General features: G+C 33.7%; 1 protein-coding gene across 3 annotated transcripts in view; it reads right to left on the minus strand.

The window, feature by feature from the left end:
• The window catches only part of pHCl-1 (pH-sensitive chloride channel 1), a 225,796-nt gene that overhangs the window by 46,203 nt on the left and 157,353 nt on the right, over positions 1-22,240 (minus strand). For all 3 annotated transcript variants that reach the window (XM_077441840.1, XM_077441838.1, XM_077441839.1), the window contains exons 4-5: positions 16,134-16,264; positions 15,261-15,349 (exon numbers count right to left, since the gene is read on the minus strand). The gene's annotated coding sequence lies outside the window, so the exon portion shown is untranslated. The remainder of the gene's footprint in view (positions 1-15,260; positions 15,350-16,133; positions 16,265-22,240) is intronic.

A 22,240-nucleotide genomic window follows, 5' to 3' on the forward strand; every position in this document is an offset into this window, starting at 1 on the left:
TTAAATCAATTACTTGTAATTATTAATATTAAATTAATTACTTTACATCAATTACAAAAAAATGCATTGAGTCCTTCTGTATCGCGTGAATTATGTACAAATCAATGAGTATCAAAAAAAAATTTTTTTGTGTGCTCTTCAAATAATTTTTGTGTGGAAGAGATGGTTTTAACTATTCAATATTATAATTGTATTTAAATAATTGTCGAATCAAGCGAAAATCAGAAGATGACGACGTGGCTTCTCATTGCTAACAGTCAGCTATAAATCAGTATATGTGTTACACCGAATCCGTGAAATTGTCTATTACACGCATTCGGCAAGAGAATTGCCGAATGCGTGAAAAATGCAAGCATGTTGCCCAGTTCACGGATTTGGCAAATTTTTTGGCGAATGCGTGTATTCGGCAAGAATTTGTCTGCTCAAAGCATGGAGTCGGCAAATAGACAGCAGCGCTCCGGTGTTGTTTTTTAGAATTGGACAGCGTGGACAAGTGTCAAAGTGACAGCTGAATGAGGATGTTTAATTTACATATTATTATGTATAATATGACTACATACATATGTTTCGATCATCTCATATGACTTATTAATGCCATTTTTATACATTTTGATCAATATTTTAACGGTAAAACATATGTATGTAGTCATATTATACATAATAATATGTAAATTAAACTAAATTAAACATCCTTATTCAGCTGGCAATTCTCTTGCCGAATGCTTGTAATAGACAATTTCATGGATTCGGTGTAACATATGCATTCCGAAATAGTCTCAGGTATGAGAAACATATTTTCGGCATACTTTGATGTTAAATATATAATACACTTAGCGGCTCCTTTGAATAGCAGGTCAAAACGATGTTGATTTATTTTTATACTAATCCGCACAAACTAGCTCATACGTTTTATTTTAAATTCAAAACAATTTAACTGATATAAAATTGAAATTATTATATTTCAGTACTACCGTTAGTTTATTTTGTACAACCGGTAGTACCGAAGGTCGAGTTTTTACAAAAACCGGTAGAACCGGTTTCAGTGGTATCGATATTGGATTAGTTATCAATAGTTGTCATGTATAGAAAGTTCAGATTTACTTATTTTTACGTTATAATATGAATTAAAATTTTTTAAAAGAGTTTCCAGTCTGCACAGTTAGTTCAATTGTGTGCTAGAAGATAATGAAATTTTTCGTAGTTATCGATGATTCCAATATTAAAGAAATAGAAATGGATGATAATACACAAATGAGCTAAAACTATGTATATACATATGTATATTTATTAATGTTTTTACCCGGCTTCGCTCAGTATTGCTAATATAAACCGCTTAAACATTGCCAATCTAATAGTAAACATTTTCTTAAATTTATTTGCATAGTTTTATTTCATTTAAATTTATTTGAATATTCATTTTTTTAATACGAACCAACAATAACAAGTCTCTTTCGAAATTATTTATTTTTATTTTATTTTATTTTTATTTTATTGTATTTTATTTATTTTACATACATATATACAAATATACCAGGAAGGCTTAACAGGTAAACCCCAAATGCGCCTTCCTGGTCAACATAATTATTACATAGATACATGTAAATCTAAACAATATCTGACATCTATCGTCAGATATTACAAATATCGTATTAATACGATAAATAACGATGAATAACTTTCATGTAACAATACGAATTTTATATTCGATAAACAACCACAGAGACATCTATGGTGAGGAATATGGCGAAACCTAAGATATAACAATAACTAAAGGTTCGCAACAGAAAATTGGGAAGGAAACGCCAATTTTACAGGAATCGTTTCAATGAAACTCAGAAAAATTGGCAAATTCTGATAAGAAACGATCGACCTTGACAAACCAAGGTCTGGGCAATAGCGAGATTTAGCGGGAATCGATCTCGTAACATCAAGTACGAGATAATTCAACATTCACCACTAGACCACGCTACTGGTTATTATATATTAGACTAGTGTTTTTACCCGGCTTCGCTCGGTATTTCTAATATAAACCGCTTAAACATGGCCCATCTAATAGTAAACATTTTGTTTATTTGAATAGTTTTATTTTATTTAAATTTATTTGAAAATTAATTCGTTCGAGACGACACGGATTTACAAACCAACATTACATATTTTCTTACATACTTATGTACAAAGTCTTTTTCGAAATTATATATTAGATATTACATTTTAGACGAAATCAAATTATTGTATTAAAAGCATTTTATGATTTCTCACCGTTTACTTTAACCCTAATTATGACTGAAATTGGCACAGTTCAATTCAAATTTTATACACAAAAGACACATAGATTCGCCAGTAAATGATTTCAGACTTAATTTCACATTATTCGGAATTGAAAATTGGTTTATTATACAAATAAGATGACATCCACGTAAATTCAAATCTAAAATTAATCGTGGAACAGCAAATTAGGAGTGGGATCTCGTTTGCATAAGGTCCATTATAAATTCATTTGCGAAATCAAACCGGGGTTTAAATACAGCGGAATATGAAATTGAAGTGACGCCAAAAGGAGAAGAGAGAGAGAGAGAGGATTTCAGGATGAACAGGCGAACACGTAAAAGTCTAAAACCAACGATATTAGATTAGGGCGAACACCTGGTGTACGGACTCGTTATTTAATTCGACCGTCCTTACGCGCTAATTGCCCGAACAAACATCTGCTTCTGAGGAAAAGAAGAAATTCGCATTGTAGAAATAAACATCACACTCTCGCACAATGTACGTGTGTAGTGCGTGATATAGTTTGCCCAATGGGGATATTATTATAATTTTCAATAGATATGGCAAATGGAAAAATTGCATCGCGAGTACTTTCAGATGTACGCTATCTCGGAAAAGCTAGGTCGCCAATAAAATAGTAAAGAAACGAGTCGGAAGCTCTCCAGCACTCTACAATCGTTAATATTCAGGTCAGTTATCCTATTATTTATTTTTTATTTTGACTACAAACATCACATAACGTATTGCAAGTAAGTAATCATGTACAACAGTGAGAAATGCCTCACCGTAAAAACAGACGTATTCTAATATAAATTTAAATAATGTGAAAGACTGATAAATTATACCTTAAAAGAACACAACGCGGAATAAATCTTAGACACGTACATACATATATGTATTATATCTCTGAAAATTTGAATAAATACTCTGTAATAAATAAATACAAGTAAACTTTAATACATCAAATTGATATTCAAGCACTATTGTATGACTGCCTTGCCATATATTAATCTTTGCACATATTAAATTCAACTAGGCAAAGTATTGAAAAAATATGAATACTACAAAAGAAGTACATACATATACTTAACAGTTTTCCTGAAATTTTTAATCCTGTAAAAAAATTTCTCTAAAAATACCCAAAAATATATACATATTAATATTTAATTTCATAGGAAAGCCTAACGGGTAAACACAATGCGCCTTCCTGGCCAGAAACATTGTACATTTGAAGCAAGTATTATTAGTACAATACAAAGTAAATACATATAAATTAAAATCCACAGAGACATCTATGGTTAAATTTGTAAATTTTCAGCATTTTAAACAATTCAGCAAAATTTGAGATTGCTGAAAACTCGATATTTTAAAGAAAATGGGTAAGGTTGCCAATTCGTTGGAACTGTTGCAATGAATCCAAAAAGTTCCAAAATCAGATAAATTGGCAAACTCTGATAGGAAACGATCGACTTGGAGCCAAAAATCCATGGTCTGGCCAGCTGAAACTAGTGGGATTTGAACCCGTGACCACTTTGTTCAAAAAATAAAATGCTAATTACTAGTCTATGCTGCTAGTTATATGTATTATAAATTTGATTACATGTAAACTACATATCCGAAAATATGGTTTTATAAAATAGCTACTACAAATTTTCATACAACACGATTTAAAAATAGCTGTACAGTTCATTGTAGAAACGTTCAAATAAATATATGTATGTTAGTATGAATAGTACAATTCAGCAATGTCTTTAAAGGAATCGGGTATGTTGGATCATGTCCAAATCGTCCAAGTGCAATACTTCATACATAACATTTACATGAATGTATTTATATGTAAATAAGACACAAAGACGCACGTGAATTTAAACTGGAAGTTGTATAATTTCGAGGAAAATTCCCACAAGCAATTTGTTACAACATAGCTGACGACAAATGTGGTATCTACCCTTCCATTTTTCATGCATTTGCTGCGGGCGCATTCGAAGGGTTGATACCGAATGACGTATGGCGATTCGATTCTTGCCAAACCCTAGACAAACCCCTTCAAATCGATAATATCGACATAAAAATAAATGTCGGTTAAAGGTTCATCGTCTAAAAAGGTTCATCGTCTAACAATTTATACATCATATACATTTAGCAAAGATTTCCATAAAACACACACTTTGGATTGGATACATTTTATACAAAGTGGAGCAGCATTATTTTCATATTATAAAAATGCTTCAATATATGAGCGGTTATAATTTTAAGTGGTATAAGTCCACTTTTCTTCATTTCGGGAAATATCTCGCAAAAAATTAAATATAATGTAAATATGTAAAATATGTGGTATTTGCTTATATTCAAAAGATTGTTAATACATAATGCGATTTCAATTGTATTGAAAGTTAATTCACTCATAGCTGAGCTATTATATGTATAGGTATAAGTGTGCTATTTAATAATCAATCAACTATGACGCACAAATGATTTTTAACAATACGGCTTACATACAAAGGCTTTAAGTTAGATTATACATACATATGTACATATACATATGTATGTAAGCTTAAGGCTGTAGCTAATTTTAAGCATATATGCCGACAAGGCTTAACATTTTCCAAGAATTGAGGAAACAAGAAATTTTTCCAAAAGTAAGAGAAACTGGATGAAGAAAAAGTTTCTTAATTGAATTCTACGTTACATATTTATATTTAGATTGCAAATTTCACTTATTTAAAATTAGAAAATTTATTATTTATTTATGTAGTGAAAAAATTGCCAGCATGTTTAAAATACTGCCCTGTCCTAAAATGGAAATACATATGTACGTACAAGAGCTGATGATTTACAAAGATTCATTTAAGCATCATCTTTTTTATTTTTTTACTAATTTATATTTACCATGGGATTTTGTCCCAAGGCGACAAATATGTCTAAATTTGTATATATATATATATATTTAATATAAATTTATAACATTACTAGCTGAACCCGGCATGCGTTACAATTGCCGTTCTCGTTCCCGTTCCCGTTCTCGTTCGCGTTCCACAGACATTCAATTTTATATATACATATAGGTAAAGATATATTTATTGACGTGGGCCATCTGCAGTGTGTTCGTGGTACAGCCCTGAATGGTCAGTACATTCGAGTACGAGGTAGGCGTGGCGCGATTATTGTCACACTCGCAGCGTGATGCGTTGAAGGCGGGATGGGATAGCTTTACTTTCGCGTCAGTAAAATCGTAATTATGAATATTATTATTAAGAGGTGTGTTCTCATTTTTTATTAACAGTAATCTTCCCGGACATGCATACAACAAATCCTGAAAGTTCCATCGTAATCGGTTCAGTGGTTTAGGAGCCTATACGAGACACACACGTATAGACTCCAATAGAGAAAGGTTTCCAATTTGTTTGGAACTGTTTCAACAATGAAATCAGATAAATTGGCAAGCTCTTATAGGAAATGATCGACCTGGAGTCATCGGGCCAGGGATTGAACCCATGTATCCTCAGTTAAAAGCATTATACGCTAACCACTGAGTTATGTTTCTGGTTATGAGCTATCTTGTAGATTTCCGACAAAAGTCACAGCGTAGCTCACTGGTCAAGCCATTGTTCACAGTAGAGAGGTCGAGGGTTCAAATCCTGGCCAGAATCGAGTAATTATTAGATTATGTACGCTTTTGACATGATCTGGATAGTTATTAAATCCAGATCGACCGTCTCATGTTAGACTTCGCCATTTTATCTAGCTTAATTGTTATGACGGATCCAATAAAATCAACATTATTCCCCTCTATTTCTCACAAATTTGTGGTAAATCTGAATTAGTCGATTGCTAAATATATTTATGTACATTGTAGATTGTGTTTAGTATTTACAATGTATAAGTTTACCATATGTGTCACTTTGGGGCAAACTGTCTATCTGGCAATCAATCAAGCAATCAAACTGTCTATCTATCAAACTGGCAAAACTGTATATCTATGGTAAAAATGAAATATATAAAATACAATCATTTATGCTCTATATAAGTACATATATATCATCATCATCATCATCATTTACAGCCATTCGCCATCCACTGCTGGATGAAGGCCTCTCCAACACGCTTCCACTCGTCTCTGTTTTGCGCAACACTCATCCATCTCATTCCGCACATTTTCCTAATTTCGTTCACCCATCTTCCTTGCGGTCTTCCTTTTACTCTTTTGCCTTCTCTCGAGTACCATTCAAGCACTTCTTTTGTCCACCTTTCGTCCATCCTCCTAGCTACGTGACCCGCCCATTGCCATTTCAATCTCTTCACTCTATCCACTATGTCCACTACCCTTGTCATATTTCTCACCCACGTGTTCCGCTTCCTGTCTTTCCTCGTTATGCCAAGCATACAGCGTTCCATACTTCTTTGAGTGCATTGGATTTTATTTTGCATCTTGGCGTTCAGTGTCCAAGTTTCACATCCATACGTCATCACTGGCAAAACGCATTGATCAAAGATCCTTTTCTTCAGGCAGAGTGGCATTTTTGATTTAAAAACAGCATTCATCCGTCCAAATGCACTCCACCCTAATTTCATACGTCTCTTTATCTCTTCATTTTTACTACCAGACATGTCAATTATTTGACCTAAATATAAATAATTATTTACTACTTCTACTGGTTTATCATCTAAGGGGATGCTATCAGGCATGCAATAACTATTGAACATTAGTTTAGTCTTATCTACGTTAATTTTTAATCCTACTTTTCTACTTTCCCTGTCCAGCTGTGTTAGTCTGATAAGTAGGTCAGCTGAATCACGAGCTACTAAAACTATATCGTCTGCGAACCGAAGGTGACTCAAAAAGCGACCATTGATGCTTACTCCGGCTGTATCCCAATCCAATTTCCTGAAAACTCCCTCAAGCACCGCATTGAATAACTTGGGCGAGATTGTATCTCCTTGTCTTACTCCTTTTCCTATGCTAAATCTATCTGTACCTGAAAAAATTTTAACCGAAGCTGTGGCATTCTTATATATTGCAGCTAACAGTCCCACATAGGGTTCCGGCACTCCCTGTGTTTTTAGAGCGTTAAGTACTGCATTATGACTAACTGTATCGAAGGCTTTCTCATAATCGACGAAACCTAGGCACAATGGCCGTTGATATTCGTTGGCGCGCTCGATTAGTTCGCCAACTACTTGGAGGTGGTCCATTGTGCTGAAATTTGCCCTAAACCCTGCCTGCTCTATAGGTTGGTTCTCGTCGAGGATATTCTTCAGCCTTTCTGTAATAACCTTCGTGAAGAGCTTGTAGACCGCTGAAAGTAGACTAATGGGTCGGTAGTTCTTGATATCGCTTTTGTCGCCTTTTTTGTGTATTAAAATGATAGTTGCGTTATTCCATCCTTCTGGTATAGCTTGGTTCTGGATGCATTTGCTGAAAAGCCTAGCTAAGATATTATTTAGGGGGGAGCCGCCACATTTTAGTAAGTCAATGGGAATATTATCTTCCCCTGGGGTTTTACCGTTCTTTGCAGTTTTTAGCGCGGCCTCTACTTCGCTAGGCAATACTGCAGGAACCCTTTGGCCGTTTGTCGATTCCAGAGCGGGGGATTGGCCGTTGTCGTTCTCGTATAGTTTTGCATAGAACGTGTAAACTCTGTCTATGATTTCTTCTCTATTCCTAATTATTACTCCGCTCTCTGATCTGATTGCGATCATTTGGTTTTTGCCTAAGAAAAGATCCTGTTTGCACTTTTTCAGGCTACGGTTATTCTTAATGGTATTTTTTATTAGCTTGCTGTTAAAATTCCTGACATCCCTGATTATTCTCTTTTTAATTTCCTTATTTACTAGATTGTATTCTTGCTTTATATATATATATATATATATATATATATATATATATATATATATATATATATATATATATATATATATATATATATATATATATATATATATATATATATATATAATATATGTATTTTGCAAACGAGAGATCAGATTCATATTGATTTTAAACGTGTTGCGTGTTCTACTATTAATATGTACTCTCACGATGGACGTAATTTTACGCCAAGTTTATTTACATATTATAAAATATGGCCTTCGAGACTGCCACCCTGTTCATCGATGGGGTTATTTATGCGTGTATGGAAATCGTTGGTGCATTGAGTAGGTGTTAACCCAGTGAACCGGTAACCTGCCGAAGCGTGTCGCGTGGGGTCTCATTCGACCCCCGTCGGGGCACGCGAGGGTTGGTCGGCTTCAACCCTTTGCTGACGTCAATTGCAGATGTTCGAGGCTCGAGGAGGCGAGCGAACTAATTAAACGCGATTATTATTAATGGATTTTCATTTGCGCGCGCGACTGTTTATGACAATTATCACGCGAACGAGGCTCGGGGTGCGAGATCTGAATCACGTATAAAGCCCGGCATACATAAGTGACAATTTTACATGGAGTAGGATCAATTTTTGACCCACTTGTAAGTGAGCCAAATATTTAAATTATCCGCAGGAGTTCATAGAAGCTATGTCGAATACGTGTTAGCTTGGCTACATAGCAACTAATCAACATTTAGTATTTGCATTATAGCGAGTGAATATGAAGTGTTATTTCAATAAGAATTATTCAATAGTATGTAGAAAAATGAAAATTAAAATCATGTAATTGAAAAAGAGGCTATACAAAATTTACAGAATAAATTCGTTGTTGAGTATTTGTGACCCAAATGTTTAAACTCATCATACTAAAAAAGGCGAATATTTTTGTTTTGAAACTCATCATAAATGCATATGATTTTCATGATAAAAGGAATTTTTTTAAAATGTCAAACACATTTTTAAGAAGTGTGTGTAAAAACAGTGCATACATATAAGGACTTGGTTTGACGTCATAAAATTTGCATGTATGTACCAGACTTAATCTATATATGAGCCGTTATAATTGAAAGTGACATAAGTCCACTTTTCTTCATTTCGAGAAATATCTCGCAATAAATTAAATATAATGTTTTGCATTTAACAATATTTAAAAAAAACTGGTGGCCTGTAATACGTTTATTCTGCTTTTCCGAGATTCTGGACATATATAAATAAAATTATAAATTCAATAAATAAATAAAATTAGATAAATTCATGACTTGAGTTGAACAGAAATAGTGTATGTATAATAACTGAAAATTGGAAATCGAACTTCCGCCACTTTAAAATATAGCGGCTCATATGTAATAATATTGAAATAAACTCCAAGTAATATTTTATCTATTTATTTACAATTTGAGAAAGGTAGCATAGATGCACCCAATTTTATATTTTCCTATGATGCCGTTATCGGGTTTGCCCCGGGCCGACATCTATGGTACCTACTAAACTTGTACGTACATATGTATATAAATTTTGTAGATTACTTGTTGTTTTACCCGGCTTCGCTGAGTATTTGTAATATAAACAGTTAAAACATGGCGAATCTAATAGTAAATATTCATTTGTTTTTTTATTAAATTTATTTGAATCGAAAAAAAAAAAATCGAATCGTCGTCATAGAAACTTTGTTTTGTTTTCGATGTTCCCAACCAAAAATACTTACAAATATACGTAAAAATTCTCTTTCGAAATTATATATTATGTAGATATATTTTTAAATTATATTCATAGTGGGTAGGATGGTTTTTGCCGATTTGATGATAAACCTTTTAAACAATGAAATCAGATAAATTGGTAAACCCCGACAGGAAACGATTGACTTAGAGTCAGAAATATCCAAGTCTAACCAGCAGCACTGCAGGTTATACTTCGAATAAATTATTTACAGTCCAGGTCTGCTGATGGAATCGAACCCGTGACCTCTCTGTGCTTAGCATTAACGCAACCATCGTGATATGCTGTTGGCATTTATTTCTTTATCCAATATTGGGTGGGAGTCTCAACGTCTTAATCAAAATCCATCAAGAGGATGTATGTATGTATGTATAACTCTGATAGGAAACGACTTGGAGTCAAAAATATCTAAGTATGACCAGCAGAACTACAGATAAAACTCGAATTAAATTATTTTCAATCTAGGCCAACCCTCGGATTCACACCCAACAATTCTGGGTAGTTACCATTCAAACGAACCACTAAGTTATATACATATGTATGCTGCTGGATATTGTACATATAATTTGTATCATAAAATGTTAACTAGATAGAAATATTCCAAATATACATAGTACTTAGTTGATGCATGCATTCTGTAAACACAATTTATGTTTTGCTACTTAATTCAGGCATTAATGACAGAATATATAAGTGTCATTTCAGTGTGGTTCAGGCTTAACGCGCCGTTATTTGCGTGCATTAGTTAATTAACGGCAGGGAAAGCGTTAAGGTCGGTTGCGAGATGAATTTAAAAGCAAATTTCTTATGCCTATTTTGATTTCTTGATCGATTTTAGCATTCGTTTGATTACTTTATGCGGAATTATTAATATTATGGGTAAACATACGTGTAAAATTTTGTAAAGTTATAAATTTGAAGCGGGAAAAGAAAATTTTAAATTATATCCCTGTACCAAGGGGACTCCTGTCGAGGGGAAAACTTATTTTTCGTAACTTTTTCATACGTGATGCGAATGAGAGTTATAAATTAGCATACGCTTAGCGAGATTTGGAGGAGAAAGTGTGAAAAGTTATCACTCAATGAAATGTGTATCGTCCTACATTCACTTTGTGAGTAGAATTTAATTGTAAGGCGCTCTCTATTCAATTACACTATTAAATGTAAATTTCCATTAGATATAATGTATGTAATAACACCCCATAATAAAGTTTGAATTTAATTTCAGCCTTACATTATGTAACAAGCCATTCTCTAGCAACATAGAAATACATACATACATACATATATGCATTAATTTTTAATATAATATTAATTAATCAATATTACATATAATATAAGGAGAAGCTCAATGATTAATTGAAGTTTAAACAACATTAGAATCAACAGTCTCAAGACATTAAAATAAAATATCCAAAAGGACATGGAATTGGCCAAAGAGAAAACTTCGAATCAAAATCAACTTTGAAAATATATTTTTTTGTATAAAGCAATGATTTCACATGGCTCAAAATCGAATTATGTGAAATTAATACATTATCACACATTTATAATAGCCAGCTCGGTGATTGCGTTAATGATAAACATCAAGAAGTTGCCGGGTTCAAGCCCTGAGCTGACCTCGATTGAAAATAATTTATTTACGAGTATTACTGGTCAAATTTGGATGTTTGTGACTCCAAGTCGATCGTTTTCTATCAGAGTTTGCCTGATTTGCCAGAGTTTATCTGATTTCATTGTTGAAACGGCTCCTGATCAAATTGGCAAAACTAATAATATTCACCACTATTTGAATATGATTTTAAATATATAATCTATAAATTTATATATGTATGTACATATGTATAATTTTAATGCCACACGTGTTGCTTAAGAGTAACTCGTAATGTCAGAATGGGAAGTATAATTTTTTAAAATAAAATAAAATAATACTGAGAATATTCCATGAAAAGCAGGTTTTAATGAAAGTACAAGATACATCATCTTGGTCGATTTTGATAAAGACGTTGAGACTCCCAACCAATATTGGATAAGGAATTTAATGCCAGCAGCATGGTTTAGTGGTTGCGTTAATGCTAAGCACCGAGAGGTTGCCGGGTTCATAATCTTGGTTGACCTAGATTGAATAGGATTTATTTGAAGTTTTTCTGCAGTGTTTCTGCTTAGAATTGGATATTTGTGACTCCAAGTCAATCGTTTCCTATCGGAGTTTGCCAATTTATCTGATTTCATCGTTGAAACGGTTTCTCCATCAAATAGAAAAAACCACCCTACCCACTGTCACCATTATTTGAATATGATTTAATAATTTTATATAGGTTTAATATTATAAATGTCGCGTAGGGGCAAAAACTGTAATGAAATATGGAAATTAAATTTAAAATAGATTATATGAACTTTATACAAAAATTTTGGCTCACAGTACATATAACTGAATATGATATACTCTTCTGGAATATGGATATTCAGAAATCTCGAATAATACTATAATTAGCAGATGATGAAATATTTGAAAGATTTCATCAGATCTGTTGAACACTTGACCTTGTTAAAATGATTGGGACTTAAAATCAAAACGTGAACAAACAAACACATCCGCCTGTTGCTTTTCCATTTCACTCGAAACGTCACTCATGCAATGTTAACAATATCAAAAAAAAAACAACAATATACTCACAATGTAATGAGAGCAGTTCGATCGTATGAATTAATCTCAGTGGGTACTTTTGTCCGAGCAGAAGGAGCGTGTAAGCGTGTGAAAAGCCAAGAGAACATAAGGCGAACGTCAACAAGGCGTATGGTAGCAGGGTCTGGGTTGGCCATTGTGTCACGGTGGTTCAATGGGGCCCCTTTCGTATAGCTTATTGCTAAATGCGGTGGAAATGAACGATTGCGCAATGTGGCCAGCGGCGGGAAAACTGCGATAACAATTATTGCTCAATTAGGGTGGCTGCACTGCGGCGGATATCCGGCCGACCGGAAAACGAGCGTGTCGACAGCTGTCAAAAGGACTAAAGCGAACGTCTCAGATCACTTTGTGGAATACGCCCTTTCAACATTATTATAATATACATACATACATATAGACGAATATAGAGGAAATTGACGTTTATCGTTCATAATGTATAATAAGCATATTATATAAATCGATTGGAAATGCATATTATTTAAATCGGTTGGAAATGCAAATTTCCTTTTTTGATCTATATATGTATGTACATCTATATATGTATGTACATATATATGAATTGAATCGTATAGTCAAGGAAATGTGTTCGTTGGTAACCACGTTACGAATTGGTTCATCACTTGAAACGGGAACGGGAGTTGCATGCTTTATTCTGGTATTGCAACGCATGCCGGGTTCAGCTTATATTATTTTCACATATGTACATACATATGTACATACAGCATATGTGCAATGACAGGAATTACCACCCCAAGGTGACGAATATGGTTGGATTAATTCTTGTACATATGCGATTACTAGTATTTTTTCAAACATAACAGTTCAAAGAAAGCAATAGAGACACCTATGGTCAATCAGCAAATTTTTTGATACACGGAAAATTTGCAAAATTCATTATGTAGTTAGCTTATTTTTACATACCTCCTTTACGTTTCACTTACGACTATTATAATATTCAACAAATCCGAGATTCAAATAACTCAAATTTGCAAGAAACTGAAGGGGAGGATCCCGATATATTGTTTCTGTCACAACAATTAAGCTAGAAAAATCGGTTACGGTTGATCTGTGTTTTTCTAATAACCACAAGACCTCGCCAGCAGCTTATTTGATGGGACTTGAACCCACGGCCTGTCTACATACTGGTATGCAATAGCTTTACCACTGTATTATTTGATTTACTAAGGTAAAATTATTATTTGTTTTGTGGTGCTATTTTTTAATTAAAAATTCTAAGGTGCAAAAGTTGAAATCGTGTTAAAATATATGTCACCTAGAAAATTTAATGAATTTTCCGACTTTTATTTTGGTTTTCAGAAATATGCCAATTTGTATGCCAAAAATTCCATGGACTAGGATATTAATTCGAAATCATTATGCTTATTTTAAAAATCTTATGAATTTAGTAATTTAATAGATATGTACATATGTATGTACATAGTAGGCATTATCTGAACCAACATACGAATTGTAAACACGATTATAATCAATTTCTTTTTATATGTAGAATACTTTAAATACATATAATGTGTTTTCGAAAATATACAATATATCTTTCACTATTTAAAGATAAAGAAAAGAAATTTCAGTTCACTACACCGAAAGGTTGGTTTTGGAGAAAAACTCAAAAAACCTCGAATTTATAAAGAAAAAGTATAATTTTCAGTTGAGGAAAAAATATTTAACAAATATAAACTTACTTAATTTATCATATATATTCAATTCAATTTGATTCTTTAAGCGGTTTAGAAGATAATTGCATTCAAAACAAGTAACAGATATCAAGTTTCAGTTTGATCAAAAAACTTATAATGAATAAAAAAAACTTATTTGAATAAAAAACTATTTAAAGTAAAAAGTTGAAATATGATTTTTGAGGTAGGGGGGGGGGGGATGCGAAAAATTCATGCCCCAGGCGTAATTTTTTCTCGATGCTCGTTCTCGTCTCAATGCTTGTTCATTTATCCACGATGAAAATCTACAGTTATTTAATTTTTTTATTTTATTACATTTTATACCAGGAAGGCCTTACAGGTAAACCCCAATGCGCCTTCCTGGCCAATTACAAACAATACAGCATTTTTATTATACAAGTCGCTGAATTACGAGAGACTGAAAATTCGAAAATTAACGAGACATCTATGAATTGTACATTAATCATACTTGCATAGTGCTGACATAGTAGGTAGGTAGGATTTTAGCCAATTTTTAATCGGGAACCGTTTCAACAATGAAATCAGAGAAAATTGGCAAACTCTGATAGGAAACGACGATCTGGAGTCACAAATATCCAGGTCTGACCAGCAGCACTACAGATATTTCAATCGAAGTCAGCTCATGGGATCGAACACGGCACCTCTCAGTGTTAGGCAGAAGCTTAACGACCAAGCTATGCCACTGGTTATCAATGTCAAATCATCAAATTTGCTATACCATATCACAGAACTCTATAAAATTTTCAGAGTTTATGTTTTTTATTATTAATTTCTTCATAAAACCAACCGAAAATTGCCGGGTGATTCAGTTTTTTTATAAACTGTTTGATTGCCTCAGTATAAAGTCAATTAAAAAAATTATGCATTTGATTCATTTAAATTTTCAAAATGAAGTCTGTTAGTCAATTCAAGAAATAATGAAAAAATGTGATTAAAAATTGAATTTTTCACACCACAACAAAATATTAAAAAAAACACACCACAAAACAGGTAAAAGTCGCTTACCTATTTTTATTGTATTATTTTGGCGAAATCGAAAATTCTTCTCAACCGAAGAAAATTTTCATATTATATCGATGTGCGGACACAGCTTTCTTGAATCCAAAATATACAAACACAATTTAATATTGCATCACTTCGATTCGAAAATGAATTTAAAACAACATATAAAGTATAATACATGTAAACGAGACTCTTGCCCTCGTTTAATTCATCAACCACACAAGCACTAAAGTATGTAGTACATGTATGTACATATGCTGCCGTCTAAAAACGAGAAATATACCGCAGTGTCAGCCAAGAACAATGACCGAATAATGGCCTCGACTGGAAAAGGGTAAAGGTTCACGTGGAAAATCAACTCTTCTTCTACTCAAATATCCGCATTTTACTTGTGCACGTGGCAGAATCAAATAAGCTTAATTGGAACGCGATTATTGATTGTGATTAATCATCATTACATACAAATTATTAAGCAGCCTCACTTCACAGCTATTCGAGGCTTAAACCTTACACAAGGGCGCTTAATCAAATTACAGGTAGTGTTATTAAAGGACCAAAGACTTATCAGATCGAATTCAAGGGAGATAGAGAGAGAGAGAGATCGATTACACGTACAGCTCTCTTCAAATATAAAGGTCTTCTCTGGCCGGAATTGTATTGACATTAGAGTAGATACAAGTTTACTAAGTACATGTTTCGAATTCGTGATACTTTATCAAAGTTCATACATACAAAGATTTCGTATTGTATAGAAATTTCTTATATTATATAATAAGTATGTATGTATGTATGTACACACATGTGATTGAAGGTAGATTCAACTATTTTTATCTCGTTTGAAGTATATAATAATAAAAAGATAAATTTTGATCTTACCTTTGTAATGGAGATGAGTACGTGCGCGGGCCAGAGGCGCGCACACCGCGGCCTCCGAGCTCACGCGGTCCGCGCCTCACTCTCGACCACCATGCTGGTTGGGCACCACTGCAAATCACCTTGTTTGTCAACTGAAATGAAAAAAGGAAGAAAAATCATTCAGGTGCCAAAAATACGCAGCGGTCAAACACAAAATCACCTTGAACTTCTGTACGATGAACTTTCGCTCAGGTGTTATAGCAATCACGAAATCGATAACGACGAGTGTATATATTATATGTATATATGTATGTATGTATGTACATACATTCTATACTAGGGTTGTCGACTAATTTTCCTGTCTGATTTATCAGTCCATCGCTTACATAGATTTATGTCGACGTGTTCCTTATTTAATTTCACGTCTTTAGCTAATCAAGATCGAACTTTTTTAAATTTAATATCTATGTACATAGTTGAAATGTAATGGATGTAAGTCAGTTGGAAATTGGATTATTACATGCAATAATCTTCGACATATGGGATTACAAAAGCGAAATGGGATGACTTTAAAATGGCTTATAAAATCTAATATGATAAAAGGTTCGTAAAATATCCTATTATGCTGTAGATTAACATTAGAATAATATAATACTATGATTACTAACCAAATTTAATTAAATTGTAAAATAGAAAATGATCAGTAGATCAGTAGCTATTAAAATATATATAAGATGTATTGTGAACATAATTTCGTAATTATAAAAAGCATTTAAAAAGTAAAAAAATATATATATATATATGTAGTACTGCTGGTCAGACCTGGATATTTGTGCTCCAGATCGATCGTTTCCTATCAGATTTTGCCAATTTCCTCTGATTTCATTGTTGAAACGGTTCCCAGTAAAATTGGCTAAATATCCTTCCTACCTACTATGTCACCACCATTTGATAATGATTAACGTACAATAAAATTTATGTATAATTCATAGATGTCTCGTTAGTTTGCGAGTTTTTCAGTGTCTCGTAATTCAGCGACGTGTATAATAATAAAAAAAATGCTGCTATGTTTGTAATTGGCCAGGAAGGCGCATCGGGGTTACCTGTAAGGCCTTCCTGGTATATGTATATGTAAAAAATAAATAAATAAATAAATATGACTTGCACCGACAAATATCAATTACTTTGTGTGTCTTGTGTCCTTATTTTGATAAAGATTTACAAAATTCTATATTGATTCTATTCTATATAAACGTATACACATATTAGTTAAAAAAGCAGGTATATAGAGACTATGGTATGTTATAACTTTCTGTTCAATAACGACTTACCAGTCGATCCTGATCGACCTTCTAGTCACCCCTACTATTGTACACAAAGCATACAAAAGTCCATATAATGTTTAGTCACACGTTTGACCCAAAGCCCGTCATAGTTTTACACAGCGGTTGTGTTTTGTGTAAATCGTGCAATAAATCACACTAGATATATAATTTACAGCGACAAACCGTTGCCAAACGTTTGCGGCGAGAGGTAGGTCCCGCTCGTTTATCACTCGTGCCGATCTCAAATAAAAAAGATGGGGCATATCGTTCGAATCCTCGGATGGGTTACATGGCGTGTCCGCCGCATTTTCCCACAGGCGATTTCGGGAAAAGCGCGAGGGGGGTGGCGGTGCGTGCGGGAAATCCTCGGGCGTCGATGATCCCGTGGGATTTTCCCGCCTGTGGGAATCGACGAGTTCCCTATCGGGGAATCTCCTGGTTCGATATTGTCGTGATGTAATTCGGTTGTGCCGGTTTCGGACGTCGACGACGGCGACCCAACTGGAAAATCAATACGAATTCTTGTACGCTGCTTCGGTACAAATTCGCAGGTCGAGGCAGGTGTGGTCAAGCTGCCAGTCAGGGGTCGAATAATGTAGATTTTTTTATGAACATGCATACATAAGTTCCAAATATCACTGGAACGTGATCGATTAAAACTCATTCAATTTTAGTATGATTCAAACGCGGTCTATTTGTAATAAAAAACAACAAAAAGATCGACCGATTCGTATGTGTCAGTCACAAACGTCATACTGACGTTTGACAGTTGAGCCTGAGGTATTTGGCATATCGAATCACCATTATAATATAAACATTTTAACATTCAATATATATATAGCCTATGAGGGAAGTAAAAATATAAATGAGAGATAATGAGAGCCTATAATGCAAATCATATAAGATATAGTGTGAAAAAGATAAAGTTATATGCGTTTTGTCAGACTTAAACAATTTAAGTCTGACAAAACGAGAGAGTGGCAGAAAGATCTAAAGGTAAATATCCAAATATCTAAAGGTAAGTCCATTTATCAGTAAACGTCAAGATGGTCAAAATTGTAGCATTTTTAAACGCGTCTATTACGATTATTTTTCACCATCAAACCATCAGAAATAATTTAAATTTCCACCGTTGAACAAACCGCACAAGATGGCAATGTTTCAAAATGAACGGAAGACTGTAGGAAAAGATACTGAATCGCTTGTGAAGTAAACCTAAGAAGAGGCCTTGTAAAAATCATAGAAACAATATATGTATGACGGCTACACAAAAACTGCGATTTTTCTATTACACAAAAACTGCGATACTTTCTATTTTGAGGATACAAACCATTGTTTTCTGCTATTTTTTTCGGCTCTATTCATCTCTGCCTTTCATTCATCATGCGGAGAACGCGATGGATTTAAATTAACTATCTATTTTGCAAAACCGTTTACAAAAAAATCAGCGTAAACCAAGTAACGTATTTATTTTTTTATGTATTTGTGTATCGCCCGTTTATTTTGAGCATTATTTCATCAATTTTAGTGTAGCGAAAAATGATTACGTAGCAAAAATGTATGCATATTTTAAAATCATATTAAAATAGTTCGTAGGATGGTTTTCGCCAATTTGACGAGTAACCGTTTCAACAATGAAATCAAATAAATTGGCAACCTCTGATAGGAAACGATCGAGTTAGAGTCAAAACTATCCAAATCTACCCAGCAGCACTGCAGAAATACTTGGAATAAATTATTTTCAATCGAGGCCAACCCAGGTTTGAACCCAGCAAACCTATCGGTGGTTGGCATTAATGTAATCACCGAGCTATACTGTTGCATCATATAATACAAGTGAATATTTCCACAAAACGATATCCACAAAGGACTCCGATCCTTTTAAAAAACATCCATTTACGATCTATGTTATATATAGTACCATAATATAGTGTACCATATTTGGCAATGTCTGTATGATTCGTATACATACAAAGATTTTAATTTATATATACAAGTATTTAAAAGCCTTTGACAAACTCATATATTTAATTAAAAAAAAAACTATTCCTGGAAGAAGGCGAATTGGTACTTAAAATTAATGCCATTTATTGATTTACAATTAAGGCCAAGAATTAAATACTTTGCAAAGCACCTCATTTATTACACAAAGAATGTTCGGTTGGATATAATGTAACCGATGTATACAAAGAAGCCAATTACATATGTTTTCGACAAAAACATATATGTATAGGATGTACATATGTAATGGTGAGAAAATTAAAGTGGCAATCTTAATGCGAATCTAAAGCATCTGTTAAAAGGGTTAACGTACGGTTTTTACTTTTGGAAACTTAAGATACGTACATACATATACATATACATAAATATGTACAACGATACTATTTATAACTGAGTTATTATATTATATAAGATTACAAAAAATATAATTGAACGGCTGTAAATACAGAAATAAGTCTGCTGTAAAAGTTTTGGACCATATCTTGCAGGTTCGATTGCTGAAATAGCATTATGTGAATCACGTTTGTATTGCTGTATCTACGTGATATTCAGCCGGCTCCTTTAGAAGGCAACCCCCCAACTCCAGTACTTCCGAACATTTTGAAACGTAGCCACAGCCGATATTTGAAACGAATCATGCAAAATGTGTTTTCGGAAAGAAAATGGGAATTATCATCATCGTCCCCGCACAATGAAAATTATGCAAATAAATAATCTTCTCTATTGTGTTTTCGTATTTTGTTTGTGCGCACACGTTTCCATTGTCGTGTCGAACGAATATAACTTTAGAATTTATCACCGAACGTACAAAATACAAAAGACCAAGTTTATCCGATGAAATTTTACGGTATCGGCGACGGAACTGCGACTGAAAGCATTCTAGAAGCAATCGCTACTAGACACGATCCCAACGCCAGGTAAGCCGCGCGCGTCCTTCAGCTGAAATTTCACTATGCAAAATACCTGAATAAATTGTAACGAAAGCTATCCCAAGTCACCTACAACTGTATCTCTCGAACTATTTTAGCACGCGGTCCAGTTATGGGACTTGGGGTGACCATTCACGTACAGATTTGTCTGCAGGTAAGTCTCTTGTGGGGTCTCTGCTACGACATTTGTCGTAGCTAGAGACTTTATTTCTGAGAATCTTTTTTTGAATAAAAAAATCTTTTGTCGAATTCATTTTTGACAAAAAAAACAGAACTTCATAATTAAATATGTAAATGTTATACTTTAATAGTTTCGATTTGGACAAATATTCAAAAAGATTGAATACATAAGTTTTAATGTACTAGTAAAGGTGAGCATACACATTAGATCGGAGCGAAAAATTGCGAATTTTGGATTTTCATCGATGGACCCACATAGTGGAAAACGTTTAGGGCGAAAACACATTCAGAGGTATGGGACATCACGTGACCTTCACGTGCAGAATGTATATGTTTGGGAGGTGGCACGTGTATGCATATCCATATGCAACCAACAAGTTTCTCCTACATTTCTTCAAATATGGGATTCACCGTTATCGATCACTGTCCACTAAGGTTAAAATAAGGTTAAATACAAGGATAAAATATCACTGAAAACACTCTAAGGGGTGATTTTTAGGACTGTTTATCATGTATATATATGTATATGGGCTAGGGGTTTAATGCTTAAAAGCATTAAAAAAAAAACATCCCACGTGTCACTCAGTGTGTTTTCACCCTTATTGTATCAAAGAAACGTTAAATAAAATATTTCATTGATTTTAAATAATGTCCTATGCCTCCAACCAATCGATTTGTCTCGACACTAACATTTCGAAAGTGGGTTTTTTCATATGAATGGTTTCAATTTTCAAAGTATTAAAAATAAATAAATAATAATAGTCGATTTAAGTTAGTCGTTTGTGATTAATTTTGGCTGATTAACAATAATTCATAATCACCGTTTCACATGAAAGCTTGCCGCGCTCGCAATAGGTATTTGTATGGGAGAGGCTTTATTTCCAGAAAATTGTTATTTTATTTTCATGTTTTCGCAATTATTTTGAAAATAAAAACCATTAAGAACTTCCTTGGTTGTACCTTTAATTTAAATATCAAAAATAACCAGTATATTTATGATTTTTAGGAAATATAAGGAGGCCAAAATGACTTGTATTGACGTAAAACAAGACATTATTGACGTAAAACATTTCGGATGATAATAGTGTTTCAAACCACGCTAAAATAAGAGGGATAAAGCCCCAGGTTGAAAAGTCCAGATATTCATGTATGAAGCCTCCACTAGGCCACAGTCGAAACGCAACAATTGAAAGCATTGTAATATTTAGCGGATCGAAGCGCGCCGCGGTTTGATGGATAGTCGTCCATTAGGCGCGTCGGCCATTTTGTCTTGTCGACTTGAATGGTTAATGCTGTTATAATTTAATACGGATTTAATTTTCGAAAATTTGAAAAATGGCCCGAGTCCCGAATTCGACACCGGACAATTTGTCAAAGGCGAAGGCGATCGTCAACCGGAAACTGAAGGCGTCGAGGTTGGGGGTGGTTTACACCCCAGCTCCGAAAGCCTATTGCGTCGTTACAACGTTCTTAGCACTTAATTAATTAACGACCGACATTATAAATTGTTTAGGGTTCGTAGGAGAACGAAACTATTTTCTTATGCCTCAACATCAAACAACTAATCAATTACTTATATAAAAAAAGTATCTCAAACAACTAGATGAACAGAGTAGAAAAACGTCACATTACATTGAGAAAATTTCGGAATAATTTTCACGCATCAGTTGGTCGAATACTTGATTGATTAATG

Source organism: Arctopsyche grandis, chromosome 11 (genome assembly GCF_051622035.1).
Source record: "Arctopsyche grandis isolate Sample6627 chromosome 11, ASM5162203v2, whole genome shotgun sequence".
NCBI classification, from domain to species: Eukaryota; Metazoa; Arthropoda; class Insecta; order Trichoptera; family Hydropsychidae; genus Arctopsyche; species Arctopsyche grandis.